General features: G+C 36.7%; 1 long non-coding RNA gene across 4 annotated transcripts in view; it reads left to right on the top strand.

Annotated features, from left to right (window-relative positions):
- LOC144246768 (uncharacterized) overlaps positions 1-24,227 on the top strand; it is a 271,425-nt gene that overhangs the window by 226,434 nt on the left and 20,764 nt on the right. For 3 of the 4 annotated variants that reach the window (XR_014956909.1, XR_014956910.1, XR_014956908.1), the window contains one exon: positions 703-892. This is a non-coding gene — a long non-coding RNA (uncharacterized LOC144246768). Of the gene's footprint in view, positions 1-702; positions 23,517-24,227 lie in introns of those variants that run through there. The other variant, XR_014956907.1, reaches the window with a different exon arrangement.

Raw genomic sequence — 24,227 nt, 5'->3', positions numbered from 1 at the left:
TCAGTTGCTTATATTTTTGTTTACTCAGCTTAAAAGCAGGTGAAACTAAAGGTATTCACAAGACTTAATTTTAATGTTAGGTGGTTTTATGTATTAAAAATAAAGAGAAAAGAGATTTTTATAAAATGATCTAAGATTAATGTTAGAAAATATTTGCTGAGTGATATGTGTTATCTGTCTTAAATTCTATTTTATTCTGTGTGTACACACATAAATATATATGTGTGTGCCTGCTATATGCAAATGCATTCAAGTATAGAGCAGGTACTGTTAACTTTGACCAATTTCTTTATTGCTTTCCTTAGAATATTCTGTGATTTTTTGCTCTCTGCAAGAAGCTTCAGAAAAGTTTTTGTGGCACTGTGTAGCCAAAACCTCACTGAATTACTGTTCTGTCCAAGAGAAGTTTTCAAAATAGTTGAATATTACCTTGAAAATGCAATATTGAATAGTAATTATTCTTCAAATTCTTTGTTGTGGATTCTCTTCCTTCCTACATCTGATCTTTAAAAATAAATTTCAATTATATGGACCATCACAGAGCCATAATTACATAATGAGAAAATTTAGGTTATTCATTTTTTTTAACATTTACTGCTGCCCTTTCTTTTATTAAGCTAAAAAAAAAAATAGAAAATTCTTCACTTTTTTCTTTAGCTAAAACAATAGGTAATATGATGTTTGTATTTTGCCCACTTGCAGGTTGCTGTTTGAACACTTGTGCACCACCTCTTCAACCACTATATAAGGAACCACCTTGCATTTCATTCTTGCACATATGTAATGATTTTACAAAATTTGAAATAATGTACCATGGATGGAAACAAGACATGTTCCTGAAGAAATGTTTTATTCAATAAAACTTGCCCAATTTGAGCATTTTCCAGGTAAAGGATCTGCTTTTTTTCTTTTTTTCTTTTTTTTTTTTTATTTTTCTAAATGTTATTTGTTTGCTTTAAACACTGTAGAGTAAGTGACCTAAGAAAAGCTTGCTGAGTCAAAAATTCTTTCTCCCAGAGTTATTTGTGAGAAGGGAACAATACCTAAAATAGTAACCCACTTGGAATCAAACCTACCTGATAATACCACAAATACGTGAATTTTTTTCTTACATAGTAGAAAAAAACCCCAACCTAATGATCTCCAATCCAAATAGTTACCATAGTAACTCATGTTATGGTATATTATTTATGGACATATTGCAACATAATATTCATAATGTGTTACTTTTTTCAGACCTTATGCTTCTGGTTGTTCAGGTAACATTTGCACAGCTGAGTGAAATGCCAGATCTTCTCACTTGTAGCAAGCTAACATTTCTCTATACTATCAAAAAGTGCAGAATGATGTGTTTTTGAGAACACTATAAAAAAATAATAGGTTTTAAAAATTATATTTAGAAAATCAGTGTAATACAGCAAAGCAATGCTGCTAATTTCTTTTTTTATCACCGCCATGTTTTATGGGCTGAAGGGTGGGGGGATAACACTGCAACCACAACAAGTAGTGTATTCCTGATCTGCTGATGGAAGGGAATGGCACTTCATTAAAAACTCAATTGAAACTGCTGAAAAGAAAGCAAACAGAAGTATTCCATGACTGGCTCTACTGTAGTTTTTCATAAAAGATTTTTAATAGTGATGTGAAGACATAAATTGGTCTGTAAAAGGCAGACTAATTTGTTAAGCTTGTGTTGGAATTTCAAAGTAATTTTGTTTTTCAAGGATTATCTTCAGACAAATATTTACTGAAATAAGTGCCTATGCTCTTGGTAAAAGCAACGTTCTCTTCCTTCTGCTTACATTTTGAGGCACAAAGAGCAGCTGGATACTCTACTGCTAAAAGAACAGTAGTGAAAATTGGTCGCCTGGCTTTGCCATTCCCAGCCAGGGGTCAGAGTAGGTCTGTCTCTCACTGCTCTCTTCCTGTTTATACAAATACTGTCTTAAAAAAAATTAAGCTATGTGTTGCTATGGCTGCAAGAGAATGCCATTGAATCAAAGGGAACAGTCTGCACATCCAGGTCACTCTGAAATGCTTTGTCTTTGAAGCTGATCTCATATGTGCACCAAACTGAATATTTGGATATAAATATTTAGACACTTGAGTTGATTAAGTTTACTTAACACCCAAGTATTTTACTTGTTATCTAATTTCCATGTTACACAGACCAAGTTTTTCAAATGAAGTTTTCCTGCCAGCAAGTGCCACTCTTCCTAGACAGGAGCTCAGCTATCAGTTGATATTCCCTTTTCTGCTTGTCATTTTCATCATTTGGCACCTGTAACTATTTTGAACACAATTTATGTCATTTATACATGACGTGTGTGACACCTAAATGCCACAAATCATGCATATGCATCATTGCTGCCACAAATTTACATCTGTAATTATCTATACTTGCAAACTGTCATTGTTATGGGGCCTTGTTGGAGATTGGCTGAAGAGCATGACATACTTCACTCATCCTCTATATGGAAACTACACCTTGTTCCATAATTTTTTTCTGTTTGAAAAGTTATTAAGATGTTTTAAAATAAAAATTAGTTAACAATTGACATGATGAAAAAGAAATATTCTGTGTGAGGAGTATTTTTCCTCTCTGCACCGCATTTTATTTCAACTGTGAATAGACTTTTCAGAAAAGATATTAATATTTTATTGAGAACAGTCCTGTTCCATTATTACTCTGACCATGCAATTATCCCATTAATGAGCAAAAAAGGGTGTTTCCCAATATATATTTCTTTTTACCACCAACATTTACATGGATTCTGGTACATCCTGTTGATAAATATTCTTGTAATTCCTGCTTTGTATTGGAAAAGAAAGCAATAATCACTCTAGTTGTAAAGTGTCCAAACCTGGTGGTTGTGGTTGCACAGATCTGAGATTTTCCTGCTATGATTATTTTTTGTAAGAAGATAGTAAGTTCACTCAGAGGTAGGAAGGTATTTTTGCCCATTCACTGTCTAATTATTGGTGCTGCTTCTCTACTACAAACTGATAATTTCTGAGAGGGAAGGGAAAACTTTATTTATAATCCACAATTCTTTTGTTAAATTGTCACTATGTAATGATTCAGTTCCAAAATATCTTTAAGTTGTAAGTACAGTCTCCTCACAATGGAAACACATTTTTTTCAATCAAAAATGTTGATGTTTTAATAAATCCAGTTGAATTTGGATCTTGTAATATCACTGGATGCTGTTTATACCATTGGAACTGTGATCTAAGAGCTCATGCACATGTCACAGGCTTTCAGTCCAAGTACTTTGAAACATACTCAGCTAGGATCCTTGAAGGCAAATTTTTGTAGTGCCTCTCTGCTGTGTGTATCATTACTTTTTTTAATGCTTGCTCTTCCTCCTCCAACTCCAGTCTTTGAAGTGCTGTGTCTCTGTAGCCAGCTGATAGAGTTCATAGAGATTTTGAGGTTGGGAGTATCTGCATTTATTTGGAACATGTATCTGGCAATGAAGACTCTTAACAGCCACTCTAGAGCTGTTTGAGAACTGGCTGTTGCCAGCTGGTGTCATTTTCTCATGTGCTGGTGGGTGCTACTTATTTTTAACACCACTATTTTCTAAATGGTAAGAGCAGAAGAAAGAATTGGTGAGGGTAAACATCACTGTCTACTTAGAAATTTTGTATTAATAGAATATTAAATGTTAAGGAAGGAAAGGCTAGGGGAAGGATTAAAAGGGAAAAAAAAGGAACAAATAAAATAATTGAGTTGAAATGAAATTTAATCACTCACTGGCTTATAATATCAGTGCTTCACACACTCCAAAATGACAAAACAGAAAATGAAACACTGTGATTACAGTTGCACAAATGGAAATAAAAGCCATAAAGAAATCAGAAATTAAATCAGTATTTTAGCTCTTTCCAGCTGACTTCTGATGCCTGATGTTTGCCTGTGCATTCCCAAATAAGCCATCTGCCAACACCTGTTTTGGAGCCAGTTAACTTGTGTGGGACTTGTGTTTTTAAGCCGTTGATAGGGACACAATTGAGAGGTAGGGTTTGGTTGAGTTTTTTTTGGTATAATAATTCTTATTCTTGTAGTGACCAATGTTTTAGTCTGCATACAAAATTGCTGAGCTTCACTGACAGGAGTGTTTTTCCTCCTCACCACAAGAGGAGTTCTAGTCCTATGTGAAGTTGGAGAAGCCTTTGCAGAGTTTGTAGAGATCTTCCAAGTGACTCTTTGAAGCTGTCGTTTTGTTGTGTTAAAAGAACTCTCATGAAAAAAAAAAAAGCTGCAGAAAGTGTTTAAGAAAGCACATTAATTCTCAAATGAAACTTTGTAGAAATGCTTAGCAGCTGGTGTACAATCTGAAAAAGGTTCTTTCTTTTATTAGAAACACATAACATTGGCATTCCCACTACTGCCAGAAAAGGTTATGCCAATATGAAGCAAAGAGAAGGAAGGAAAGAAGATTAACAAGTTTTCCAGCTTTCCATTTCTACATAATAATGTGACTTGAAAAAAACCCAAAAAACTTATGTTCATTATATAAAGGGAAATACCTTTTGCATTTTTGTTTCTCTAGTTCCAAAACAGATTGGAAGATTTTTGCTCTTGTGAAGGAGTTTATTGCTGCATTTTGGAAAATTGATCTGTTAATTGAAGTCAAGTACCTGAATGGTGGCCTTTTTAGGTTTGGGAGAGCAGAACACGACAAACAAACCAAAACCCGCGACCTTGAAGATTAAAGGTTTAACTTCCATTGTAATAGTTTGTCTGGTTCTGCATTTGTGGTCATCCTGACCTGTTTGGTAGATAAACAGTAGAGCTTCACTGACCTCAACTTTGACACCTATGAAACTGTTACAAAATCTAAAATTTGGAATTGCAATAGGAAAGCATGCCAGTAAAAAATGTGCCTTTTAAATGTTAAATATGCAGATATACATTTAATTTCATTTTCTAATTTCTTATTTTCTTTCCACTTTTCTTTTGTTGTGGCAGAACTGATGAAAGCCAAAGTGTAAGTTTTTACCTCAATTAAATCAGTTCCCTGATCTTAATAGGTTATCTATACTAATCTGATTTTTGTGATATAAGTCTAGTTATACTATTATAAAAATCATGGAGAGCATTTCTATGGTGGTTCTTCCTGTGATGTGGAAAACAGCTCCTTTTTTGATCTTGTAACTAAATGAAAAAAATGCAGTATAGATAAAGCCATGTGTATCTTATATAGCCTCATTTTCCTCTGAGTTAATCAATCTCATTAGCCTTGTCACACAATTACTTATATCAGTTGATTACAAGCCACCACAAACATAAAGAATGGAAACACTACCACTATTCTTGGGGCTAAATTATATTTACATAGGAAACTCCTTTGTTTTTCCCTTTGTTTCCCCACACACAAAGACATCCAGCCTTGCAGCCTTGGGACCCTAAACATGCTGCATGGCAAGGGCTTGGGGAGAGAGAAGAGGATGAGGAGGAGCTGTGAGCCTGACTGGCTTTATTCCAGGGAGACTGTGATCAGTTGTGGGGAGAAAGGAAAGGCTTCCTTCCTTTATGACTGTCAGGCTCTTTCTGTGCTTCAGATCAGATAGGATTACTCACACTCCTGCCTAGTGTTATGTGGTCTCAGGACCCACCACTGAATTCTTTATCTGCATGTATTGTGAAGACTTACTTGAATACCTCTATTTTAATTTTGCTGCAGACCAGTTTTTTAGTTGCAGCTACCTTCCACTCTGCTGTCAATTACTTTGTAGTTAGATTTGGGCCCAATCAGCTCAAATAGCACTGCCTTCACTTAGTCACTTAGATCCAATTTAGTTACCTAGAGAAGTGACTATTAACATTAATCATGTAACTAATCAGCACCTTTTCAGAATGGCTGAGTAGAGATGGGAGATAGAATGTTCCTTCCTGAAGGCAGATGAGTTAGAATTTTTTGGCCAAGCAGATAAAATCCTAAGATTACATTGTCTTCATTGGTTGCTACGTAAAGTGAGATGGGAGATGAAATTCTGTGACCTTTTAAAAACAGGCAATTACAGTTGCTGAGAAATTAGCATACATGAAATCTGTGTAGAATTGCATAACTGAAGTTGTATGAATGATTTAACATCGATATTACCATTGCCCTGCACATACATTTAGCACAGATTAAATTTACTGTAGATCTAGATTTTGCAAATCTGCATGTTAATCTGAATGTTTTTTATATTATACCTTTAGTAGATAAAATGAAGTGTCAGGTTAAATGAAGCAGTAAAATATTTATTCTAAGCTGTTGATGACAGCATCAACAATATATTAGAAACCAACCCCAGGAAGCACTGACTTCTGTCTCATCTACTTTAATGTGAATCTGAAATATGCCATTTAAAGGTAAGGGATATGTTAATAGAGTTAAGTCAGTGTAAAATTGGCATAATAAGAGGATGAAGATGTAATATTGAGTCATTGGTTTAGAAAAAAATACAGAACCTGTTATATATAAAAATTCTCATGACTGATGCATGACACCTGCTTCCAGATGCAAGTTGTTCCTCTGATCCTTTTAAACTAACCACTGGGACATCCTTGTATTTTGTGTACTTGAATATTCATGTCAGGGAACTTAAAATATTTGGGTGCTAGAAATTCAAAAGAGCTATTTTTGGGAGTTATCCCAGGAGTTCTGAAAGCTTATTTAAAGTTATCATGGTCTTCCCAGTATGGATAAGGGTGTTTCCTTAGTCAACTATACTTGGTAACTTAATATGACTGCTCTATTTTCTTCTGCATGACATGGCATAGAAAAGTGTTAAATATTTCAGGTTGTGCTGAATGGATATAGAAAGTCACAAAATTGGCAAATGCATCTCAATATAGTATGACATGAATTATTAGAATTTTAATGCAAGAAAGCACAAGCTCCTGCATATCCAACTGCATCCTCAGCGCTGTTTGATCCTGGCTATCTCAAAATGTCTATAGCTATATGCTGGGTCAGGTCACAGAAGTAAAAGTCCCATTGCAAAACAGTGCCTTCCTGCAGGCCCCTCCTGCTGCAGGGGAGTCCCATGTCCCTCCTCTGTACATGTGCCTGGCTATGGGCTGTCCTCACCTCTGGCTCCTGGCCTGAGGGTTGCAGGGAGGCTGTGACTGTGTTCATGTCCCCTCTAGCCCTGCAGGAGGCTACAGGTGGAATCCACTTTCTACCCTTCACCTTCAAATCCTCCTGTAGCTTCCCTGGAAGAGCAGCCCAAATTGAGATCTTAATATAGCACCTATGTGCAGTTGTTAAGAGGGGAGGGCTATATATCCAGGCTTCTGTTTGACATTTCTATAGCCTGATGTGAAATGTACTGCTTGCTGTAATTGGCTGATAAGTGGAGAAGATAGAAAGTGGTCTGGCTTGACTGCTACAAAACACTTCATGATTATGTTGCATAGCTCACCTCTTTGTTTGCTGTATCACTGCATCATGATTATGATTCTAATTAGTTTATTTTAATCACGATCAATACACCAAGGAGAAGCATCAGACAGCTAATATGATTTATTACATATTCCAAGAGCATTTGTCTCAGATTTGGCATTTCTGCTATCTGTCTCCAGAATGCCCCTGCCTGCTTGACAGCAGCCTGTCAGTGCTGCTATGATTGCTCTATGCAGTGACTTTAACTGCCAGCTTTTCCTGCAGCCTTGGAGAGTGATCGATCAGCACCACAATCGCAGCTACACAGAATATTTTAACACTTGCCTATGGCCCTGCCAGTTATAAAAAGATGGAGTATCAATGCACATTGCAATCTGGTGCTGTAGCACTTAAGCATCAAACAAAAGACAAAAAAGTAATCAGTGGTGACCGCCTTTATGAATATCTTTCTCTTTTGAAGCTTTTTTTCTTATAACTGATGTTTTACACATAGCTCTGGAGGAAGATCAAGAGCTGTCTTTGTAACATTAAGGATTCTTGGAGGTACTGTTAGTACTGAAGTAGTGGTAAGGAAACACAGTAATGCTAAAGATTTTCATAAACTGTCTTTCAAACCTGTGAAGTCAAAGGTCAGGTGAGGTGGTGGGTTATTATTATTAATGAATATAGGAGCAAGGGGAGATATTAAAGTTTCCTTCAAAACATACAATATTTTACAGCTGAGTTTCAAGGCATCTTATTTTTCTGAACCTCTAGTATGGGTGACTTGACCCTGGTTTTATTGATTAAACTTTTATTCTTCCCCAATGAATAATTTAAATTATGAGCTGTAGTCTGGCATGATTAGCAGGAGTGTAGGAGAGATTTTAAAGTAATACACTGTATCACTGTATGCTTCTCCTACTTCATTGGATTCCTCTGCATTGCTGCACTCTGAGTTGAAAACCTTATATGCAACTTTGTAATTTGATTGCCAGTTCTATTCAGTGAGAGCCTGATAATAGATTTTCACTTTTTGATGCAGGACGAGGTTTGTTATGGAGCTGGTTTTGGTTCCCTGATTCTCCAGTCAGTCTCCAACTTTACTGGAGTTTCTAATCTGTGCTCATAGCTCAGTTCACCTAACACAGGTGATTCAGATGTGCTGCATTAAAACATCTCCCTGACCTCTCTTTTTCCCTGAATGCAATATGTATCAGTCCTGTTGGATGGGGAAAAGGGCATGGCCCTGTTTGCCTCAAACACCATTGCAATAAGTTATGTTTATCACAAGGAAATTTTATATAGGGGGTGTACGATGTGGGAGGACAGATGGTAGGAAACTAGAGCTAGTGCTGAAGGCAATCTTGCCCATAAGGAGTTGCAGCTGTACTAATTACCAAAGAGTAGGAGCAGCCCTGCCTTTAACAGGGCACAGCTGTGTCCAATAAGGCTGGGCCAGTAAGGATGGGTGTTATAAAAGAGTGGCTCAGCTGGTCGAGAGGAGAGTTGGAGTCAGTTGGCTGGGCTGGGAGTAGCAAGGGTCAGGCAGTCATGCTAGGGACAGTAAGAGTTAGTATGTCTGCTAGGGATAGGAAGGGTCAGGTGTTCATGTTAGGGATAGTAAGGGTTAGTATGTCTGCTAGGGACAGAAAGGGTCAGGCAGTCGTGCTAGGAACAGGAAGAAGTCAGCCAGCCACATGGAAGAAAGAAAAGGAGCCAGTGTTGCAAGGAGCTGCCTGTGAGGACTCACAGAGAGAAGGTATGGAAGTTTTACAGTGGAATGATAAATTGATGGTCAATCAATTGGTGCCAAGCACCAGTGCTGATAGTAGAAAAACACAATAACCTGTAGATTTGTAATTTCATAAAACTATGAAGCACATAAGGCCAAGATTTGAACTGTGAAGAGTTTTTAATGTTGCACGTAATGGTCATTATACTCTCACTAATGTTTTATATCCTCAGGTGCTCTTGAAGGTCCCACTGATATGCCAGAGCATTAGTGTGTGAGTCCTAAAAACAAGTGTAGCTCAATGTAGTGACTGCATGAGTATATTGTATACAAGAGATGTGCAGGTGGCACTGAAAAACAATCTCAGATTGTAAATGGTATTGAGAGATATGACTTTCAAAACGTTAAATAATAAAGACTGACAGCAACAACAAAAGAAAAACCACAAAGCACTTCCCTTCTACTAAGCCATAAACTGCAGCAAAACTCAGGAAAAGGGTCAAAAATAATTATACTGGTTCCCCAGGAAACAGGTATCTTTAATTACAAAGCTGTATTAGCTGGCTAATAGTCCCCATGGTGAAGTTGTACACAGGAAATTGTCTGTTGCAGTTGCCAGGCTGCTGCTGCAAAGTCTGTTGTACCCCTGCACCAAAGTGCCTGCAGTCTTGATGCCTTGGGCTTTAGCTTTAATATTTTTCAGATTCTTTGCTGCCCAGCATGTAACTCTGAAACTTCACATTAGGTATTAGAAGGTTCTCTTGACAGGGTAGTTAGACAAAGTAATCCCTTCCCAGTGAGACAATCAAGGACAACTATTACCCAAAAAGCATTAACAGTGCAAAGAGAAGGGTGCAAGTCAGCGGGTTGAGACTTCGTGACCTGGAGCTGAAATTGGACAATTGAACGCAATATGTAGATGAACCAAAATGTATAAAAATGTAAAAACTTGTGACTGGGATCCATCTTGGATTCAGTCTGGGTGTAGCCCTGGCCAGGTTCATGTGCTGCCCAAGGTGTATCCCTTTAAGGCCTTTCAATAATTACCTGCTTTGTCCATTTACCTCTGTTCCAGATCAGCCTTTCTAGGCATCAGCCTCGATCCAAGTGCTGTTGTCAAAACACTCCTTGGAGTCCTGAAAGCAGCCAGGGCTGTACTCACAGGCTCTTCCCATGTCCCCTTTTATAATGTGCCTTGATGTGGCAGGGATGATCCCCTGCTCTCAGGACAAGGGAGATCCCTACATGGTGCTCCCAGTCCCTGTGATGACGTGAGCACAAAGTGGCGGTCCATGAGTTACACAGGAAGGGAGCGCGTTTCTGGAGGTTGTGGCACCTGTGCAGGCACTGGGGCCATGGAGCAAGGAAAGGAGAGAGCACAGCCTTCTGCCTCAGGTGGGCTTGGTTTCCCAGCCACAAGCAGGAGAAATAGTTTATTGAGACCTAAGTGTTGATAGTAGAGGGAGTACTGCCATATCTTTTTCCTTTTCTTTATTTCAAATGATGACTACATTGGGGTTGGTTATTTACATATGTATTACAGTCTCTGCCCTATTACAAATTCTGTATTTCTTAAATAGTTTGTAGAATATGTCCTTTAGAAAAGCTTTTGAATATTTTATTAGACTGTTTTTCTAACATAAAAAGTATATATTTAATGAAAATATAGTACATTTTCCCTGCAAGCTGTTTAGTGTACAGGCATATTTCAACCATTAGAACTTGGCACTTTCCATATGGATTCAGTTTTAGCTCAGTCTTAAACAGCATTTTGTTAAATATTTTTTGGCATTTTTAAAACTAGTTGTTTTGAAATAAAATGTGCCATAGCAGCAAACTCATTTCAAAGGACAGTTATGAGTGTAATCCAAATCCTAAAATGTTAGAATTGATCTGAAGATGGCATCAGACAATATGTTTCAATGAAGTCTTTCCTGCGAAGATGAAATGTTTTAAAGAGAAATTGTACCATACTAAAGTTAAGATAGGACAATCCTACCTCTGTACATCTAAAATTTTGGAGCCTAAAAAAACTAAAGGAATGGCATGTTCATGTCTGCTCACCTTCATATCACCTACAGTATCATAGTGGTCTATCTGCAGGGATGTTACTTTAGAAAAGATTTCAGAGAATGATATGTATCCATATTTTCATGAAATTGTTGGTCTAATATAAAATCAATTGTGATCTCAGAGGCTTTTGTTTGTATTCATTGGAGGATTAGATACCCTTGCCAGGTATTCTAGTCTGTGTATGTGGGGAAGAGGATTTTGCTTTAAGTGGGTCACAATCCCAGCTGATTCTGGGCATTAAAAGTGCAGCACTGAGGAGATCCAACGCTGTGGCTTTCCAGAAGTGTTCTGGCCACACTGTTGCTGCTGATCCTTCGAAGAATGTTTAACAGTGCCTGTCAGCTCAGTTTTTCTACAAGTTGCTGTTTGCAGTACTGAGGTCTTAAATATTTTCTGATGTCTCAGGTTTAATGGTTTAAAATTTTCTGACAATTGTTATCCTTCAGTAATTTTCATAGAAGAGTCTCCATCCTAAATTTCAGAGCAGGTTAATCCCACATCTCCGCTGTGCTGGATAAGTTTTACACAGCTATGAACTTGTAACAATATACATTTTAATGCATCTTCCTACACCTTGGCAGACCTATAGGACAATTTATTAACCATCTAGTGAAATAGCAGGAGAGCTTCTTTCATTTGGAGCCTGAATTGGTGTTCATTTTTTCCAATGATCTGCAGTCACTGAGAACATACTTAAAGAATAGAAAATGAAGTACCATGCAAAGATAAAAATGTGATTTATGGATTGAATTTTAATTTGTGATACTGGTTGTTATGTATATATAGAATTTTTAAAAATCTTTTGTGCTATAATGGGCTATAAGTGCATTTGTACATTGAAGCTGTAAAAAAGAAATTTATCTATTCTTAAAATGATTTGTTAGTATTTTAATATACCTACATTCATCTATGCTATAGAAAAGACAAAGAAACAAATTCTGTGCTGCTCTTAATGTATTTTAGTGGATGAAGCTGAAGATCCAAATGCAGCTCACAAATGCAAGATGTTGGAAGATTTTACAAGGAACAACATGGAATTTGACTTAAAATTGTAATTTCATCTGTAATTAACTCTTTTTTGTTATATTTGATAATTTGAATGCAAACCAAAAAAAAATCTTGGATTATACAAATGAAATTCAAATTAAGGCAGTTAAATTTAAAGGATGAGTGTTAATAACTAAAATGTGTTCATTTTTAAGGAGGAAAATGTTTCTGGTGCAATGCTTAGATATATTTGTGGTAAAGACAGCACTTTCTAATTAGAATGCTTGTTGTTAAAAACTGAGCAATGCCTATGGGTTCCCTGTTGTGCCTGGAGACTTGTACCCCTTTCACTGAACATGTGAATTTCTGCTGGTGTCATCTGAGCTTAAGAATCTTTCTACACTTTAGACAGAGTTAATTGGCAGTAATTTCTTTGCCTTGTTGCTTCGTGTTAATCACTTCTATAAGGAACAAGTAGAGTTTTCATGGATTTTGAAGTAGAAATGTAAAATTTGCATTGCTCTACATCTGAAGTGTAATTTTGTATTGCTGTTATACATTTTATTGAGTCTTTTTTCTCGTATAAATTCCATTCAGTAAAGTTGTGAATCAAATTCAAAGTTTGTTTCACCTGAAATCTGTCACCTAAGACTGTTTTCAGTCATCCTTAAGTAGTAAATTAAAGGTCTGAAATTAGTTTGGGTGTTCTTGCTAGTTTTCTTTCATGGAATACAAGCCTTTTGTCTTGCCATAGTTGGCTGGGTTTTTTTCTTTCTCCTGTAAAATAATAGAAAAGAATAACAGAATAATTCTTATGTGAATAATTATTGTATATAGATGGAAATATTCTCTGCCAGAAAGTGTTGTTTAGACAGAACTGAAATATTTTCAAGGAAAATGCCAAATTTTTAAGGTGTGCTACAGGTTAGATGGAATTTCACCTGTTTTAATTTAAAAGAAAAAAAAAATCAGAGTATCAAATTAATTCTGATAATTGCATGTGATGTTAATACTAAAGCTATGTTTCTTGGTAGCCCCAGATAAGGTAAAGCTCACATCTTTCTTCATAATTACAGGTATCTTATAGGTATAGAGCTCTGAGGCTCTTCAGTCCAAAAATTCTCTGTGCCCTTGAGTATCTTTACTTTTATTGATGGTGATTCTTTTCATATTATGATTGGAGAAAAAAATCCAAGGAGTGGATTTTTTTTTTCCCATTCATTAATGAATGAGCTGTCTTGCACAATCTAAGTGCTTATATCTTTGAAAATTCTTGAGAATTATCATACTGTATTTTTTCTGCTTCTATCTCTGAACTTTTTATGTTCATATCTGACAGAGAGAATCCAAATTGCCCAAACTCAGAACTAAACCCAAAGTACTACAATGGAGTAGTATTACTACATTTAGAAGCAAAGAACAATTATATTATCTGTTGACTTGCAGAGAGAAGAAACGGGAATGCATCAGCATTTGTAGTCTATAGATGCTACTGGTTGAAATGACAGAGGGCTTCATGTAGCAATAAATTATAGAGAGCTAGAAATCACAAAGTTTTAGAATAATTGATTTTTAATATTTTTGAAAGTCTAGCTTTTTAAATTAAAAAGTCAGGATGTACTGACATATTTTAACAATGAAACCTTTTTTTAATATAATAGGAAGGGATAAAAGATATATCAATATTTTTGCCACTTTTTTTGGGCCATATGTGTATGGAAAGTGATTATATCAGAAGTCAACCTGATTAAGTGATGTAATACCCATGAAAATAAAGTGGGGGAGGGATCTTGATTTATTGTTTCACTATAACAATTTAATTTCCCAAGCTACAAAAAGGTGGTGTGATGGGGGTTGGGGCTGGGTTCTAATGTAACTTTCTAATTTCTGTCTATGATAACTTTGCACTTCAATCTGAAAAAGGAATGCATGTTAAGATATTGCTGGGGTGAGTTACTGAAACCCTTCTCCACATTCCCACCTGTTTGCCATGGCTACTGCAGGCCTCCAGCAGACTGGCACTAGTTAGTGAGTCTTAGTTGAATGCATAGGAGACTGTAGATTTTAACCTTCTTGTTGAGCATAATTCCTTTGGGAAAAGACTTTAAGGGATTATTTTTGTGCGAGTTTTCTGGCCAAATTCTTTCGGCAGGCTAGAGGCTTTTACAAAACTGATGATGCCCTTTGGGAATGTAATTTTCAGCATTGTTTGTATCTTGCCTTGAGAAATAAAGAGGACAAGCCTAAGGACAGGCAATGACTTCAGAGCTTTCTTCTGTGACTGTTAAGCCTTCAGTGAATGTTTCAGGAAGATTTGGGCCCCAATCACAGAGTATCCCCTTCAAGGGCAATTGTGCAAATTTGCTTTATCATCTGAGAGATTAGTTGCTGGGTCTGGTTCCTGTGAGCTGTGCAATCCTACAGCACGAGCCTCCTTCCTCCTCTGCCTTACTTCCCTTCCTGTAAAATACAAATAGAAACTGCCTATATATATAGGATCAGTAAGGAGTATTTCATATAAGATCAGTAAGGAAAGCTCTTACTCCTCTAATTCGTATTTGTGGTGCTCTAATAAAGGACAAGCAGTTGTTATGTGCTGATGTTTAAGTAAATGTAAAGAATATCATTAGAGGAAAGCAGTAAATATAACATTGCGGAGTCAAGGATAAACATCATCAAATAGGAAACTGTGATGGCATTTGAGATTAGTGCAGTTGGAATTCATGATCAATTTTTGTTCTGTCTAAGTATTTCTAAAGGGAAGGGATGATGAACTTAAGTATTTTTGAGAGTGTGCCATAAAAAAAATGAGGCCCACAGCAGGGATTGTTTTCATAGCCAATTACGTGAGAAAATATTAATAATATGTCCAAGAAACCTTAGTAATATATTTCTTTGTTTTCTATGCTGCTTAGATATTGGTGGAGCTTTCTAAATGTTAGCATATTTCCTGTCACACAGGGCTGATTATTGTCTTTGGGAGAAAGAAATGTTATTGTCTTTTCAACAGGATAAGGAGATTCATGTTTATCCAAATTCAAGGTGTAGATGTTTTTTTGTAATTAGATTTAAAGCACTCTCTTAGTAAATGAATTTTTTAGTTACAAATGCCTGCAGGACATTGTGCCTGAATGGCATCATCTCATATCATTTTTGTGGAGCAAGGAAGGTAGACCCATCAACATCTCTGGAGCCAGCCATGACTGTGGCCCCATGGTTTTTGAACCATCTTTAGCTGGTAGATAATTTTAATAACTGCTGCTAATAATAACTTTGGGGTTATTATTAGGGTTGATAGTCCTAAAATCTAATCTGATCAGAGTTCTTCCTTTCCACAGTTGCAAGAAAAATACTGAATGCATTACTGAATTCAAATGTTTTATTACCTTAAGTTGTATCCTCACAGTGGGGTAAATCAAATTTCATTACTCTTCAGAAATCTACGTGTAAGCTGCATATGAACAAAGTGGTTAGCAATCATTGTTTTTATGGTAAGAGAGGGACACAGATAATTTGTATTCATGTTATCAGGACCATTTTCAGGGTTTTCCTCAAAGCAGTAGCAATGAGTGTGTCTGATGCCTGTTGTGTCAGGCTCTAATATGCTTTCTTATGGTCACTTGTTTTGATTGAAGGGGAATTGCTAGAGCTGAGAGGACAAAATGAATGCTATTACAGGGAGTGTTATAGGCACAGAGAAAAGAACAAAACTTAGTGAGCCCTCAGTACGTGAGGGCTGCCTATTACCTCTGCAGCAGCACAGTGAGCATCCATGCGAGCCATTTATAACGTGTGTGCCTGCGTGGGGCTCTGATGGCACCTCTGATGATGAGTTAATTGAACGGTGTCAGCCAGGGCACTCCTGGCCCTGGAAAGAGACTGACAGGATGATGGCAGCAGTCACTACTTCATTACTTAGAAACAAAATCAGAGATTCTTCATTTTAAAGGCAGGAGCTGCCAAGCAGTTTAAGAGCAAATGGTTTAATGTGTGGGGGTGTTTGAGGTTAGGAGCTTTTATGTGTGAAGAGCTTCACTTAACCCTGTGACGGCATTCCATTCTTGATCTGTCTGTGGCATCCCAGCAGACAGGTCAGTCCTACTGTTTTAACTCTGGTTTTTGATTCTCACCAGCCAAATCTATTTTAATTGTTTAATTAAATTAACTTTCCTCAAGTAAGTCTGTTTTGCCCATGACAGTAATTGGCAAGCGATCTCCCTGTCTTTATCTTGACTCACAAGGTTTTTAATCTCATTTTCTCCCTGTCGTACCGAGAAGGGGGAGTGATAGAGAGACTGGGTAGCCATGTGGCAGCTAGAGAAGGTCAACAGAGCATCCTATACATTGTAGCTGCCTCAGTCATACCAGTGCTGCTATTCAATGTTCCATTTTCTCAAATCCTTTACCAAGATCAGTGTGTAAGCAGAAGGAGGTAACAAACAGAACTGGCAGCTGCTTTATTGATTGAAAATTCTGCCTTCTTCAGTAGTCATCTTATAAATGGGATTTATTTCCAGTGTTGGCTATGCTTTTTCCCCCCTACTCTTTGCAACCTTGTCCCTCACACCATCCATTAGAAAAAAAGAAAAAAATGTTGAGAAGTGTCACTGCTTTGTTCTATAAGATGATTTGGGATTTGTGTCTCTTTTTTCACTTGTAGATGGAGTCCTCTGGCTAAGGAGTATTTTCCATAGTTAGTGTTTCTCAGAGGAGGATTGTTGTCTAAGAAAAGTATGAATCACACTACCACACTTGATACCTGGGTGCTCAGCCCCTTCGTCTCTGATGTACCCATACCCACGAGGGAAAAATGTCTCCCTTCCTGATCCTGTTTGTCACAGAAGCAGGTTTGGCTGTGAGGTAAGGTCCCAGCAACAGGCTGGGATTCAGGGAACAGGGCATGGGCAGCAGCCCACAGCCCCCCCGAATGCCAGCCAGGTGCAGACTGTCCCTACCCAGCCTGTCAGGCATCACAGTTCTGTCTCGATGCCCCTTTGAACTACTGTCAGCTTTTATTGTGTGTAAGCACAATAACAGGAAGGGAGGTCATAGTATATTTTAACATTTTTAATGAAAGCCAACATTTGATGTGCAGAATGCAGTCGTGGTAGTAGATTTGGCACTGATGTCAATGTAAGTAAAAAACTGAGAAAGGACAAAATGTCTCAAATTCAAAGTTTTAAATGTTCAATGAAGTAAACTTTAAGACATTTTCAGCAGCAGTGTCCCATAATTCCAGTAAATAAATGGAAGTATTTTACATATTTTACAGAGGTATTTTACATCTTTTACTAATTATTTCGCTGTTTTCATACATGCTAAATTCTTCTGAAAATACAGTTTAAATGGTCTTTGGAGCATCTTCTATAATCTATAGATGGTGAAATAGGAAATTTCTAGACTGAAAGTTTGAAAAGACTGCTGTTACTATCACTTTCAGCAGTAGTGACTGTCAGTATTCAATCTTGGCTTCCTCCAGCTGGCCATTAATAGTTTAGTTTCTTATCAGCTTTTCTATTTTTATGTCTTATTGGATTTGGATGTATATTTAAGATTACATGTGAATTTTTCCGTTTTACCTTGCATTCAAGAAGCCATGCGTTTTTTGTTACTTGTCCAGTTTTTAGGGATTGTTCATGGAATTCAATTTTAGGAAATTACAGCTCATGTAATGACAAAAGGATGGAATAATTCAAATAAGTTGCAGCGTGAGAGATTTTGAAAAACAGATTTTACTCCCAAATCTGGTGGTTGTTGCTGGTGATTTTTGCTTGCTGGTTCATTTTTATTTAAGATTAGATTTAATTTTAGATTTGAGGCCCAGATCCCAATGATTTCTTCCACAGTAACTCCAAAACATTCAGTCTGAAGAGGGTGAGGTATAATAAGAACAAACTTCTAGTGGTATGTGCTTAGGCTGCTTTTCTGTCATCTACCACTTACCAGCTTTTACCAGAATTTACACTGTTTAATTTCATTTAATGAATGGTTTTGGTGAGGCCTGGAAGACAGAAGTTATCCAAGTTTCTTTAAGAAACTCATACATTATTTCTCCCTCTGCTTCCTTTGCCTTTTATAGGTAATAATTTCGAATACTTAATGTCTTGCTATGTGAATGTCTTTTCAAACCTTTGATGATTTTTGGTGCTCCTTCAGTCTTTTAATAACCTTTCTTACATAAAATGACTGGAACAGTGAAGTGTGTTTGAAGAAACAGAAGTCGAATAGTATTTTTGAAGAAACAAAATCAGTGATGTATGAAAAGATATGCATGTTTTGATATTATATTCTGTCCTACTCTTGGGACAACCTAATGTTTCTTCTGTAATTTCTTTACCTGTTGAGAGAAAATCTCACTGAGCTGTCCACAATGATAGTTCCATCCCTTTCTTGTGGTGCTTTTCTGATAAGAGAATTGTGATTGGTGTACCATAGATCTAAATTTTTCTCCCCATCTGCATTTCTGGACTTGCAGCTTTCACCTCCATTTTCATTGTGTGGTCTCTTCCTGGAAAATGAAGGTTCTATGATATTAAAACATTTCTCAGGATTACAGAGATGACATCAAAACATTTAATAGAAAGCAGGACTGGCAGGAGAGTTGGCCAGATTGCAGAGTTTGTAGCCAGCCCTAGCAGCAGCAGCACTGCCAGGCTAGTGAGATTCTGTGCAGCTCTTCCCAGACTTTTCAGGCTGTTTTGATCCTCTGAACCTTTCCTTTGAGATGTTGCAAGTTCCACACCCCCAGGATGCCCATTTTGTCTGGCTGAGCTGACAGCTCCCTCAGGGACCCGCGCCTCGTGTTGCCATATGGGAGAGTGGCTGACACTTCACCAACACTCACAGCATGGCCAGCAAGAAATACTCCAGCACCAGGAACTCACTTCCTCAGCCATCTCCTCAGTAAATTGCTGACAGGTTTCTGAAAGATACTTTGAAGTAAAAGAAATTGGGCACTTGAAAATGATAAACAATTGGCCCTTTGAGAAAAGCAGGTCTTCAGCATCACTGCTGTATTCATCTTCAGCTGGTGGATGTGCCAAATCAACATCTTGTCATTGGCTGGTTTGGGTCTGGAGTCAAAAACAATTGTCAGGAAGTTTAAATGACTGCTTGTGATGCTCTTGGTAGTTTTGTAGGGAAATTTCTTTGTTCTTGGTTAATGAAAACTAACTTTCTCATTAAACCAATCATCCTTTCACAGGTTTCTTGGGAGTTCAGTCTGGAAACTTATGTGATTCTGTTTCATGTTGTGTTCCATGCCTTGAGAATTATAAAGTTCCAGAAACTATTTTACCTGCTCATGATATGCCAGATACTTTGTTTCTCTTAATCGGCCTTGTAAGTGTTCACTAGGCTCATAGGTAAAACTCTCTTTCATATGCCAATATTGACATGTGTTATATGTCACATTTAATTCCACAATTCTGTGGATTCTTTGCACAGTTTTTAAAAACTAGAACACAGTATTCATTGATTCCCAGTCCTCTGAAACAGTGGCAGTTCACTACAGGTGTTGATTGAATTCTGAAGTTGCTCTGCCTATGTGAGGAGAAGATGAAGAAACATCTTGCAGTTTTATGAAAAAGAGAATTGCACAAAAGATTTTGGGAGGCAAAGGACTGCTGAGACTCTTGAGACATAATTCACAGGATAGGGCTCTCAAAAGAATAACAGTGGGGAAAAGGTTTGCTTAGGGAGAATGCTATGAGTAATATTTGAGAGCCTTATGGGAATAAATGAACAAAACCTTAAATACTTGTGGATAAATATTCTCAGGGGTTTCTTGCTTATTGCAAAGGTATTTTATGTACTTTGTCATATAAAAGCCTGTGGTATTTCTGGAAAACAACCACTGGGGGAGGTTAGGGGGACTAATCTACCAAAAAAAAAAAAAAAAGAGTAAACGGGCCAGTGTCTGATTTCTCTCTTGCTAAGGCAGGAAGGTATCATAGAAATGCATCAGTCCCAGCAGGCTTGTGAGAATATCTCCAAAATAGTAAAATATTCCTTATATTATAGTATTATGTTCCTTAGAGTTATTTGATGCATATCTTGAATCCTAGAACTGTAGACTCTATGTGGAATTTGTAGTTTTCAAATGACTGGGATAATGTGGAAAGTTATGTACATTTTTGAGGAAAACGCTGGCATTCTTGGTGCTAGTTTAATGCCAGGAATGGAGTTATTTACTTAAGGAAATTATTTTTGACCTTCTTTCTCTCTGCTTTGACTTTATGCTGTCAAGTTACAAAATTCAGCATGGTACATCATACAGGAAGCAATGGTTGATATAACAATGAAGAAACCTATTGAATATATTTAATTGGGTGCCAATTTAGGGAAACCAGAGAAAATTGCTGTACAACTACTGTGTGAGTTGGCTGGCTCTAAACTAGCTTTAGGTGAATGTAATTAGCATCACTGCCATGTTTTTTGTGATTGATTTTTTTATAAGGTTGTGAACTAAAAAAAATGAAAATAAAAGAAACATTCTACTGTATTTCATATTACCTTAAAAATCAGGTCCAACAGTTTACAAGTCAAATAGTTGTGTGACTAGGGCTTATTATCCTCCACACATCCCATATTTTAATTGATTTGATTTTTTGGAGATAAATGTCTTGTGTCACATATGTAGCACAAAGCATAACACAATATAATGCAATTTCATCAAGGATCTTTTGTAATTGCTTATCACACATGGCTGTTCATGATAGATAGAAACAATAAAAAAATAAATTAAAAATATTCAAGCCAAACAATGTTAGCTTCTGAATTGTTGAATTTTTTTCCAATATGTCCAGATCTGAACACTCAGAAAACATCAATCTCTTCAGGAATGCATTAGGAACTGTGGGATAGAATTGATAAACAGCTTATTTTCCACAGATTTGAAATCAATAGTGGGGACTTTAAGGAAGACAACTGCTGGCTGCTGCGTGGGGTGTAAGGAACACTTCTGAGTGCCTGGAGCAAGGTCATCATATTTATCAAGTCAATTCTTGCTTTTTGTTTTAGTTGTTTTATTGAGGCAGTGTTAGGAGAGCAGTTACCAAGTGTCTCTTTCAATTAGTGAAAATACATTATCTAAAAATGGTATAATTTAAGAATCAGTAAGTCATAAAAACTAATTAGAGAAAAAAATTTATCAAATAAGAATTTAGGGTTTTGTTTCAGAACCAAACTTCAACTGTACTGCTGGATAGCTGCCTGATATGTGCTTTTATGTGGTGGACTGTAGTAAGCCTTCATTCATTCACAAAACTAAAGTTACACAAATATAATTTTAAAATGTACTCACTATTCCTTTGTAACCTGTGCTTCCTAGTAACTAGCAGTAGTTCACAAAATACTGTTTTGTACAGATGAACAACCTCACTTTCTGCAGTCTCTGGCAACAGAGACCCTCAAATAAACTGAATTGGTTTTTGTTACTATACTTTCATCTCACCTTGTCCCACCTAGTGCTGGGGAACCCTTTCTTTCCCTTTAGACAGAAGTATGAAATACCTGGGAAAATCTTAAAATGAGGAAACAGATGCTAGAAACTGAAGTGGCTTTTCACACTTCTGTAAAGCTCTGTCCCTTATCAGTAAAGCACCTTCAGACATCTCTAGCCCACCCCCCCTGCACAAAGCAGGTCCAAGCTTTTTCCAGCCAGGCTCTTGGTACCTGCTGGACAGGAGCTGCACTGCCTTTCTAAGAGATGTGTTCCCAGAATGTGAGATCCTCCTTGTGAAAATGTTTGCTTATAAATCAAGATTTCCTGTGTTGTACCCAGTGTCTGTTGTCACTCATCCTACTGTATGTTCTCTTCCTTCTGTGGTCCTTGACAGTACTGGGGCAATTAATTCTCTTATTATATCCTCATTTGCTGTCATTTAGCTCAGTTTTGCTTTTTTCCAGTAGCAATAAGAAAAATGTATTTTATCTTGAAAGACTACTACTACCTCCAGTGCTTGAAATGTGTTCTTTGCATTGACAGATATTTAATATCACAGGTCAAAATGGCAAAGCCATTGCTAATTCTGATTCCAAGATGCAGGGTAATATTTAACACATTTTCAGTGTAAGTGACAAACTCCAGACAATATTCTATATGGCAGCCTAATACACAGACCCCTTAAGACTATTTGTAGCAGCACATTTTTTATAGTTTTGTGGGATTTTTTTATTTATTTTTCTCTTTTTTTCTGGTATTGTAAGATACCTGGCTCACCATCGTATTAAGGTTTACTTAATGTTATCTGTTTATGGGGCATGTTAATTTCTAACTTGATGATCTTATTCACTGCTGCTTCCAAGTCCTGTAGACATTCTTAGCATTAATATGTGGTGTTCCTAAATCAGTGAGAGGGAGACCATGGTTACCTGGCCCCATTTCATATGCATTATCTCCTGGGGTGTAAGAGCTCAGGGATATAATTTGACATCTGTCTCTGATTTTGATTATAAATACAAGAGAATTTGTTATGTTCTCTCAGGCTTCCAAGGTTTCTGTAAGGGCAAGTACAAGGTGATGGTTGCTCCACTAGGATTGCCACCTGCTAGATCTTAATTGAGAACCACAGCTAAGATCATAACTAATTCATGCTAGCTACAGCTTAATTCAGCTAAGGACTTGTGCTCATAGATAATATTTTTAAGTAGTTGCTGAATTACTTGTTTGCTGTGGGAAACTCCCATTTTCTTCTATTTCTGTTGCAATGTAGTTATTCTCTAACCACAAAGCAGTGTCTCCCTTATTCTTTTGGAGATTCTGCCTGTTAAAGGCTAGTGACAGCTTTCAGTCTTTGGGGTTTTCCTGGGGTTTTTTTGTGGTTTTTTTTTTTTTTTTTTAAATAATTGTTTGTTTTATTTTGGTTGCTTGTTTTGCCAATCATCTATTTAAAACATGTGATCATTTTGATTGTATAAAGTTAAATAAAATTGGCTGTTTAGAACCCTAGCACCTGGATTCTCCTTTTGTTTTAATTTGACTATTTGCATTCTATGAGCAGATCTGTTTTTTTTTCCTGCTGTTTCCATTGCTCTTGTTAATTCTGCTGCTTTGGGCCATGTTAAATTTGCTTTTGCCAGGAATCCCTCATTTATTACAGAGCATTCATTCTCTCAGTATGTCCTCTAGGACATTTCTAAATGGGCAGGATTCTGTTGGCCTGCTAGGCTGTCACATACAAAGTTATAGTATCATGGAACTGTAATGTCATATTGCCTTTTCCTATAATAAAATATTTTACAATGGGTTTGATATGTTACTCTTTTACAATTATTTGTAGATGTTCTGAGGTTTTATCTCCTGGTTTCTGAGACTGCTACAAACTTCTTAAGACAGGGTAGGTTTAACCCTTTATGTATTTAGGAGAATTATGTGTAATCTTATATGTGAAAAAACATTGGCCTAGGGTTTCTATATATTGCTGCCATTTTCTGCATTGTACTGTTCATTTTTCCTACAAACTGCCACTCTTAATTTTTTTTGTTTCATTAGTATTTATATTAAAGAAACCTTTAGTATAAAAAAGCAAATTGTACTTATATCAATGAAAAAACCTCTTGCTCTATTTCAGCAACATGAAAACAATAGAAAACAGTATTAAACAATATTAATATTAATGAAAACAATATTAAACAGTAAACAGTGATGAAAATGGAGAACTGCTACATTATGTCTTGCTTTTAGTTAATTTCCTGAGATGCTAGCTGTTAACTATCTGGAATAGTTTATTCTGGGGACCACAGGGTTGATGTCCAGTGTGCCTTTGTAGGAAGTAGGTACACTTAAAATAATTTTTTAAGTGATCATTTTCAATCGCTAATTTCAATTTGAAAAAGTAAACATATAATTGATTTGGTTTTGAAATTATTGCTCTTGTAGATAATTTGATAGTTTATATGTATTTTATATGTCTTTTTTTTCAATATGAACCAAAAACTTGCCATTTAGGTAGATTTCAGCTTTTTTGAAGCAGCTGATGTTTTCTTTGTATGCTGAGTGCCAAACATCAGTTTGCTTGAAGCTATGAACGTCCATAGTTTTATTTTAT

Source organism: Lonchura striata, chromosome 8, assembly GCF_050655825.1.
Source record: "Lonchura striata isolate lonStrDom1 chromosome 8, ASM5065582v1, whole genome shotgun sequence".
Lineage (NCBI taxonomy): Eukaryota > Metazoa > Chordata > Aves > Passeriformes > Estrildidae > Lonchura > Lonchura striata.
Note: the sequence above shows the minus strand (reverse complement) of the source record. Positions and strands in the feature narration are given on the sequence as shown.